This window comes from Lutra lutra, chromosome 6 (assembly GCF_902655055.1).
Source record: "Lutra lutra chromosome 6, mLutLut1.2, whole genome shotgun sequence".
Lineage (NCBI taxonomy): Eukaryota > Metazoa > Chordata > Mammalia > Carnivora > Mustelidae > Lutra > Lutra lutra.
Window position 1 is genome coordinate 96,928,124 of NC_062283.1, and position 8,036 is coordinate 96,936,159.

Here is an 8,036-nt window from a genome sequence, read left to right on the forward strand (position 1 = left end):
CACTGGATCCAAGATAAATCAGAATCAAACAGGATCATCTAGGAGATCAAGCAACTAGACTTCATTGTCAGTATTCTTCATAAAGAGTAACCAGTATTAAGCAGCCACAGGGAAGGATGAGGTCTAGTAAAGTAATTCCAGAGAGGAATGCATAACTACACAGGGATCAAGGCTGAAGGGTTTTCTGAGGTAAGATGGAGCAGGTTCACCTAGCCTTCTCTCTTACGACCCTGCTGAATGACTGATAGTGAAAAATTCCTGGGAGTTATAAGTTGGAAGTTGGGAGTTGGTCATGACTTTGTAAGCACTCTGTGTGGTTACCTGTCTTGTATCCTTTCTCAAAGCTACAGAAACTTAATGCTATTCAAACCCTACTTTGTCTCACAATTTCACATTTGGACCCTAGACATTGCTGTTAGTAATAGAAGAGAATTCTAACCTATAGGCTTCTGATCATTGCAGAATTGTTTAACCAGATGGTTACGTTCATAACATTAATTAACTATCCTTTAAGAACTGCGTTTCAGTTTAGTTGATTCCCTTTCGGACAAGGGTCCTTCAAGAAAAAGTTCCTTGTGAGAAATCTTTAAATCCAGTTAAGATAAATTAAAACCAGACTGTTAATTTTTCTTGTGTAATTGAGGTGACAAAAACCTCAAAATCATATACAACATCTGTGTTAGATTATCCTTAAGCCAGACATTATGATGAATCTAAGTAAAAATAAGAAAAAAATAAGTCTTAGAGAAAAACAAAATATTTGAAACACATTTCCTTCCACCATTCAGACTTCAAAAGACTTGTTTAGGGTGTTCAAATGAAACAATTACCTGGTTTGGGGTCTATGGCAACTAAGAATTTAATGAACAATATCACTGAGAAGATTGCTGTGAGTTTCCAACAATTTTCAATACAGCAAGGGAAGAATTTTTTAGGTTTTCTCAAGTTATGAATTGTAGTAAAAATTCATTTTAGAAGTCATTACTAAGAGACATTTTTTTTTCCTGTATTACATTTTGCTGTTCAAAAAACTATTTTTATGTCAATGTTGTTAAGTGTACTCTTCTGGTACTTACATTTCAGGCATTTGGACATGGGGGTAGTAAGTTTGACAGCATGACAGATTAATAATATATTCAATAATCCTTTTTACTTAATTGCAGAGAGATTTCTAGGTCTCATTCTGAAATCAGCACAGTGAAAGGGAATGAAAATATGTTTAGAGAATAGAAAACTATAAAGAAAAGTGACAAAATTGACAACAGAACAGGTATGTTGTAGACTATGAAAGATTTAGTTAGCACTCTTCATTTTGGAACTATCTGTTCTGAACATAGATGTTTAAACATGTAGAACAGAAGCCATTACATGTAAAGGGGAAAAGATCTTTAATTATTAAGTGACCTAAGTTCTGTTGATCATCTATGGTGGCTTGCACAAAATATAATTAGTTTGCTGGAACCTGTTAATGAAGTAACCAATGAGTACACCAAAGAGTGCATCTATTTCTTATGAAATATTTGCTATGAGAGAGTTTTATCATTCAACCCCAGGGAAAATACTGACCTTGACAAGGAACCTACCTAACTTTTATGTTTAACTTCTAAATTTGGCTGCTAAAATATTTTTTAATAACTGTGACCATTAAATTTTTTTTTAAACATTTTATTTATTTATTTGAGAGAGAGACAGTGAGAGAGAGCACGAGCGAGGAGAAGGTCAGAGGGAGAAGCAGACTCCCCATGGAGCTGGGAGCCTGATGCGGGACTCGATTCCGGGACTCCAGGATCATGACCCGAGCCGAAGGCAGTCGCTCAACCAACTGAGCCACCCAGGCGCCCAGTGACCATTAAATTTTTGATGCAATTTCTATTTGCTCTTGTATGCCAAAAAGTTCCTTCTGTGATGATTATGTAAGCTTGGGTCATTCAATATCCTACTGAAATAAGTGTTCTGTATACCTCTAAATTATAAAACAATTTGTATTAATTTAAGAATAGCCAGACTGATCAAAGAGCCAAAAAATCCAAAAATGAATGTAAGAGCATTTGGAAGTACGAATATGAAAGAGGTGTTATTTGAAACCAGTAAACAAAATCTGATTATTTTATTAAGATATGTTGAGAAAAGAGAGTGGTCATACAGGGAAAAATGTTGACTCCTTACTTCTCATTATTTATTCAAACAAATTTCAGATATGTGAATCATTTAAATTTAATAATCACTAAGGTAAAACATGGGATTTTTAAAATATCTTGAAATTAGAGAAACCTTTCTAAGGATGACACAAAGACCATAAACTCTGATATAGTCAACTACAGAAGATAAATAAATACATTGCCAAAACTCACCATAAGTAAACTCAAATGATCATCCTGGAAAATTAACCCAAGTTATAGTTACACTGCTATTGCCTTTGATTTCTAAAGAACTCTTACAAGTCAAAACAAACAAACAAACAAACTCAGCAGCCAAATAGAAAAATAACCAAAGAATAAGCAGAAACAGTTCACCAAAAGGAAATACAAATGACTATTAATCAGATGAAAAGATGCTCAAACATACTCACAAAAATGCAAATTCAAAACTACCCTGAGATACCATTTTTCATCTATTAGGCTGGCCAAAAATGTGTTTGCTAAAATGATTAAAGTGTAGTAAAAAAGCGTCTCATATTGCTGAAGGGGGTGGAACTTGACAAAATTTATATGAAGGTCAAATGGACAATAACCGTGAAAATTATAAATGTTGTGTTGCATCATGTTTGTAAGTAGACATTTATTCTACAGATATGCCTGAATATTTGTAAATGTAATTCATGTTGTGAGGATGTTCATTGCAGCAATTTTAATGAAAGCAAAACTAGTGGAAAGAACAGATTAGAAGCAGAGTGGTATTCCTTTCATAATCAGATAAAACATGGGTACAGAAAAGGTATAAATGCTTTGCATAGGAACATAGCAATTTCATAAGTTATCCGAAGTCCTTTGAAAATTAAGTGCTAAAGCAACTATAGTCCATTTGGCATTGTAGAAGTAAAAGCTTTCTTATGCAACGTGTGGTATATCCTTGATTTAACAATGAGAGCTCAGTTGTGACTGTGTTTGTCCTTGTGACTATATGCCATAAACTCTGCTGAGCACTTGAAAAGGTTATTTAACCTGCTTTTAATAAGATGTTCCCCTACGACGGCTTTTCTATTGCCAGTGACTCTGCATACTTTTTTCCAAGAAATCTGTTATGACAAATGGACACTTTAATAACTGTTTTCTAGATTGTGATCCTGTTATTCAAATGTTAACTTACTGCTCTATGAGGTAAAAATAGTTTCTTCTGCTTCGAGAAGATGCTTGGCGTCTTCTCTGTCAGTTCTCATTCAGGGACAACAAACAACGCTGAGCCCCATCCCCATGTTGGAAAAGCACAAACAAGTACCAGCTGTCAGGTAATGCCATGTCCTGGTCAGGACTCAATCCAAAGCGTGCTGGAAAGATGAAAGAACACTTTCCTGCTTCTGAAGAACTTATAAGACAAACAGTATCAAATGACGAAAAAGTAATTTATTGTCCTCCCCTTTTATTGGTGTGATACAGTTCTGAATGATTTAGAAATTTTCTTCAGATGTCAGCTAAATTTTAACTTAATTCAAAAACTGTATAGCTAGGTAGGGCACCTGGGTGGCTCAGTCGTTAAGCGTCTGCCTTCAGCTCAGGTCATGATCCCAGGGTCCTGAGATTGAGCCCCACAACGAGCCCCACATGGGGCTCCCTGCTCAGCGGGGAGGCTGCTTCTCCCTCTCCCTCTGCCTCCTACTCCCCCTGTTTGTGTTCCTTCTCTCTCTGTCTCTCTCTCTCTCTCTCTGGGTTAAATAAATAAATAAATAAATACCTTAAAAAAAAAAAACACCCTGTATAGCTACGTACATAAATCAATAATAACTCACCACTAGTGAATAAACGGGTGGGTGTCACAGGCGTGATTTCACTGCAGAGGCTTACTGCATTATCAGAAGGAAGGAAACAAACACTCAGCACTTCCTACACGGCAGGCACTATTTTTATTTTAAATGTGTGTATTTGTGTGTGTTTAATCATTATGGATTAGTAAAATACATAACATCAAACATCCTTACAGGTGAGAAGGCAAAGACTCAAATAGATTAAGACATTTGTCAAAGACGACTCAGTATGCCGCAGTCAATTCTGAGTAACTCACTCATTGACAAATCTAGTAAATGATTACAACTATTGCCGTTGTTGTGAAACAATTGTAGCTATTGTAGTATCTCATCAAAGGTGAGATACAAAACACATCACTGTTCAATGTTCCACTGAAAAAATACAACTTTGCAAATCATAGGATAATATACACACTATGCCGTATTATCCTCTACTAAATTGCACGTGAATAAAAATTTAGAATAACAATGTTATCCTAAATCACCATCACCATCATCAAATTGATGTTTGATGTCTTAATGATAATCCTTCAAAAATTGATCACCTCGGCTTCTTACTATCTTGGAATTTCTACTGTTCTGAGGCTTCAGTTATATAGGCAATCTTTTTAAATGTATTTTAGTAACAAGATACAACAGTTTCAGCTCTTTATAAGGGTCTTCCTTTCTTAGGTACAATAATAAAAAGAAAAAAGAAAAGTTGTTATTTCTCAAATGACAAATATTGTTTGATCAACATCAATCTTATGCCCTGTTGTTTTTGCAGTACATTTTTTGCACACACATTAACCTTTTATTTCAAAGCAAAATATGCTATAACCTTTTTGAAGACGTATTAAATAGAACTTAAATTCAGCACACTTAGTAGCAACAACCCATGGAACCTGGATATGAATGAGGAACCGATAGGTGACTGTGAACATATTCTCTTATGTTAAGGAAATGGCAATCACTTTATGTCTCCTGTGTAGCTGACAGTAATTATAAGACTTCATCAATTATAAGGTACATCTTGATTTCAAGGATCTTAAAATGTGAGAAGAAAAGTTAAAATATATGAAAAAAATTTTGTGTCGAATACAGTGCTAGGAACTGGAATACCAAGAAATAATAGAGTCTTGTCCCTCATGCTGCTAACTGCCTAGTGTGGGTAGACAAGTAAGCCAACAATTAGTATAGTGTGATGAGAAAAATGATATATATTTATACAAGTCTTTATATACACACCTTATATGTGCTAATGTATTTAATCTTTATAATTTTCCCATGAGGCAGGTACATGATAGGGGTAAAAACCTGTCTGGATATCCAGGAAGGAAGGGTATCTAAACTATCCTGTGTGGGTAGAAAGCCTTTTGTGGGAGACATCTCATAGGTGTGAGTAGTGGAGGAAAGGGGAAGAATTAAAATTCCAGGCAATAGCCCTCCATTAGCACAGTTGGAGAGGCAGAGAAAGTGGGACACCTGAGGACTACCCAGGGTGGAATAATAAAAGGCTCATGGGGGTGACAGGGAGGAATCAGGAGTAAGTTCCCCCCCACCCCGCCCCCGCCATACTAAGGAATTATGCTATTATCCTACAGAATGAGAAGTGCTATGGCTGGATCAGAGGGAGTTGTAATTGGGACCAGAGAGGTTGGTGAAGAAAACGGTTTCAAAAATCTAAGTAAAAACGGTAAGAACTTACATTTAGGTCAATGGTAATTCGTGAAATACTAAACACTAATATTAAAAAGGTGTAGTCAGCAAAAACAGCCCAGTAAGGAACTCCCAAGTTCTGCCCCTCCATAAAAGGAACAAAGAACTGCTGAAACTACGAGAATTTACTTTTTTTTTTTTTTTTTTGGAACCATGAAAATTAACGAAAGGCTTATAGCGAAAAGAGAATCTTGAAAGCAGTAAAAGAGAAGTGATTTCACAAGGGACCCTCCATAAGATTCACAGTGGTTTCTTAATAGAAGCCATGGATGCCAGAAGGCAATGGGATGGCATAAAGTATTGAAAGAAAAAACTTTCACCCAAGAACGCTACATCTGACAAGATTACCCTTCAACAATGAAGGAGAAATTTACACATTCCGGAAATAAATAAAACTGTGAGTTTGTCATTAGCAGACCTATCCCATAACAAATGCTGGTCATTTGTTTGCTCGAACCATTAAACAGGAAACAAAAAGACAATACACAGTAACGCAAATCCATGTGAAGAAATAGAGAACACTAACTTCTTAGGTAAGTGTAAAAGTATATAAATATGTTTCTTGTTTGTGATTCTTTTTTTTTCTGATTTTAAAGATAGCTACATAATTCAATAATTACAAATCTGTATTAACTGACATATAATGTATAAAGTTGTAATTTCTGACAATATCAGCACTGAAGGTGAAGGGTGGAGAAATATAGGAGCAAAATTTTTACATATTATTGGTATCAAGTTAGCATTAATCTAAACTAAAGGAGAAATATAAAATCTGAGTAGACTTACAAGTAGAGAGATTGAGTAATCAACTTCCAAAAAGAAAAGCATAGGACCGGATAGCTTTACTGGTGAATTCTACCAAACCTTTAAAGAATAAATGCCAATTTTCCCTAACTCTTCTGAAAAACAGAGGAAAGGGAACACTTCCCAACTTATTCGAGGCAGCTAGTATTACATCAATATTAAAGGCAGAAAAAGGCATCACAAGAAGTGAAAACCACAGACCCTAAACCCTATGAATAGTGATGCAAAAATTCTCAAAAAAAAAAAAATATTAGCAAACCAAAGCCAGCAGTATATAAAAGTAATTATACACTGCAAAAAGTGGGATTTGCCCCAGGAATGCAAGATTGGTTCAACATAGAAAAATAAATATAAGACATCATAATAATAAAGGAACAAAGATACATGATCATCTAAATATATGGAGAAAAAGCATTTGACAAAATCCAACACCATTTCTTGGTACACCATGGTACACCCAACAAATTCAGAATAGAAGGGAACTTTCTCAATCTGATAAAGGCCATCTGTTGAAAATCCACAGTAAACATCATGCTTTTTTTCTTCTTGTACTGTGTGTTACTTTGATGCATTTATAGATTATAATGTGGTTACCAATTTGACTACATAATATAACAATATTGACCACATAATATTTTTTACTATATTCCATATACTATACATTAGATCTGTATAGCTTATTGGTACTTATTACAAGTTTGTACCCTTAAATATCATCAATCTTATCCACCCTCCCATCCCCAGGTAACCATGATTTTACTGTCTGTATTTTTTTTTATAAGTTTGACAGATTTAAATTCTACATATAGGTGATATCACTCAGTAGTGTCTTTCTCCATCTGACTTGTTTGACTTAGCGTAATGTGCTCAAGGTCCATCCTGCAAATGCTTGGATATACTCCTTTTTCATGGCTGAATAATATTCCATTACATGTATGTATCCCATCTTTTTTATCCATTAATCTGTTGTCGGCTTTTGGGTTGTTTCCATACCTTGGCTATTGTGAATAATGCTGTGATAAACATGGGGGTGCATATATCTTGTCAAAAGCCTATTTTCATTTCCTTTGGGTAAATACCCAGAAGGGGAACTGCTGAATCATATGATAGATCTATTTTTAGTTTTTTTTTGAGGGCTTCATATTGTTTTCTATAGAGGTTGGAGGAAACATAGTATTTCATGGGGAAAACTAAAAGCTTTCGGATACAAGACAAAGATGACTGCTCTTGCTACTTCTATTCAATACTGTACTGGAGGGTCTAGCCAGGGCAATTAGTCAAGAAAAAGAATTAAAAGGCATCCATATTGGAAAAAAAGAGGTAAAATTATTTCTATTTGTAAAAAATTATGATCTTACATATAGAAAACCCTAAAGAACCCACTAAAAACCTAATAAGTTTAGTTTTTAATAAACTAGTACAGCAAAGTGGCAATCTACAAGATTGATGTACAATATATAAAAATTAGTTGTATTTCTATGCAGTAGTGATGAGCAATCTGAAATTAAAAAGTAATTCCATTTATGGTACTATTAATAATAATAGATAATATATATATTATACAGTTTTATTATAT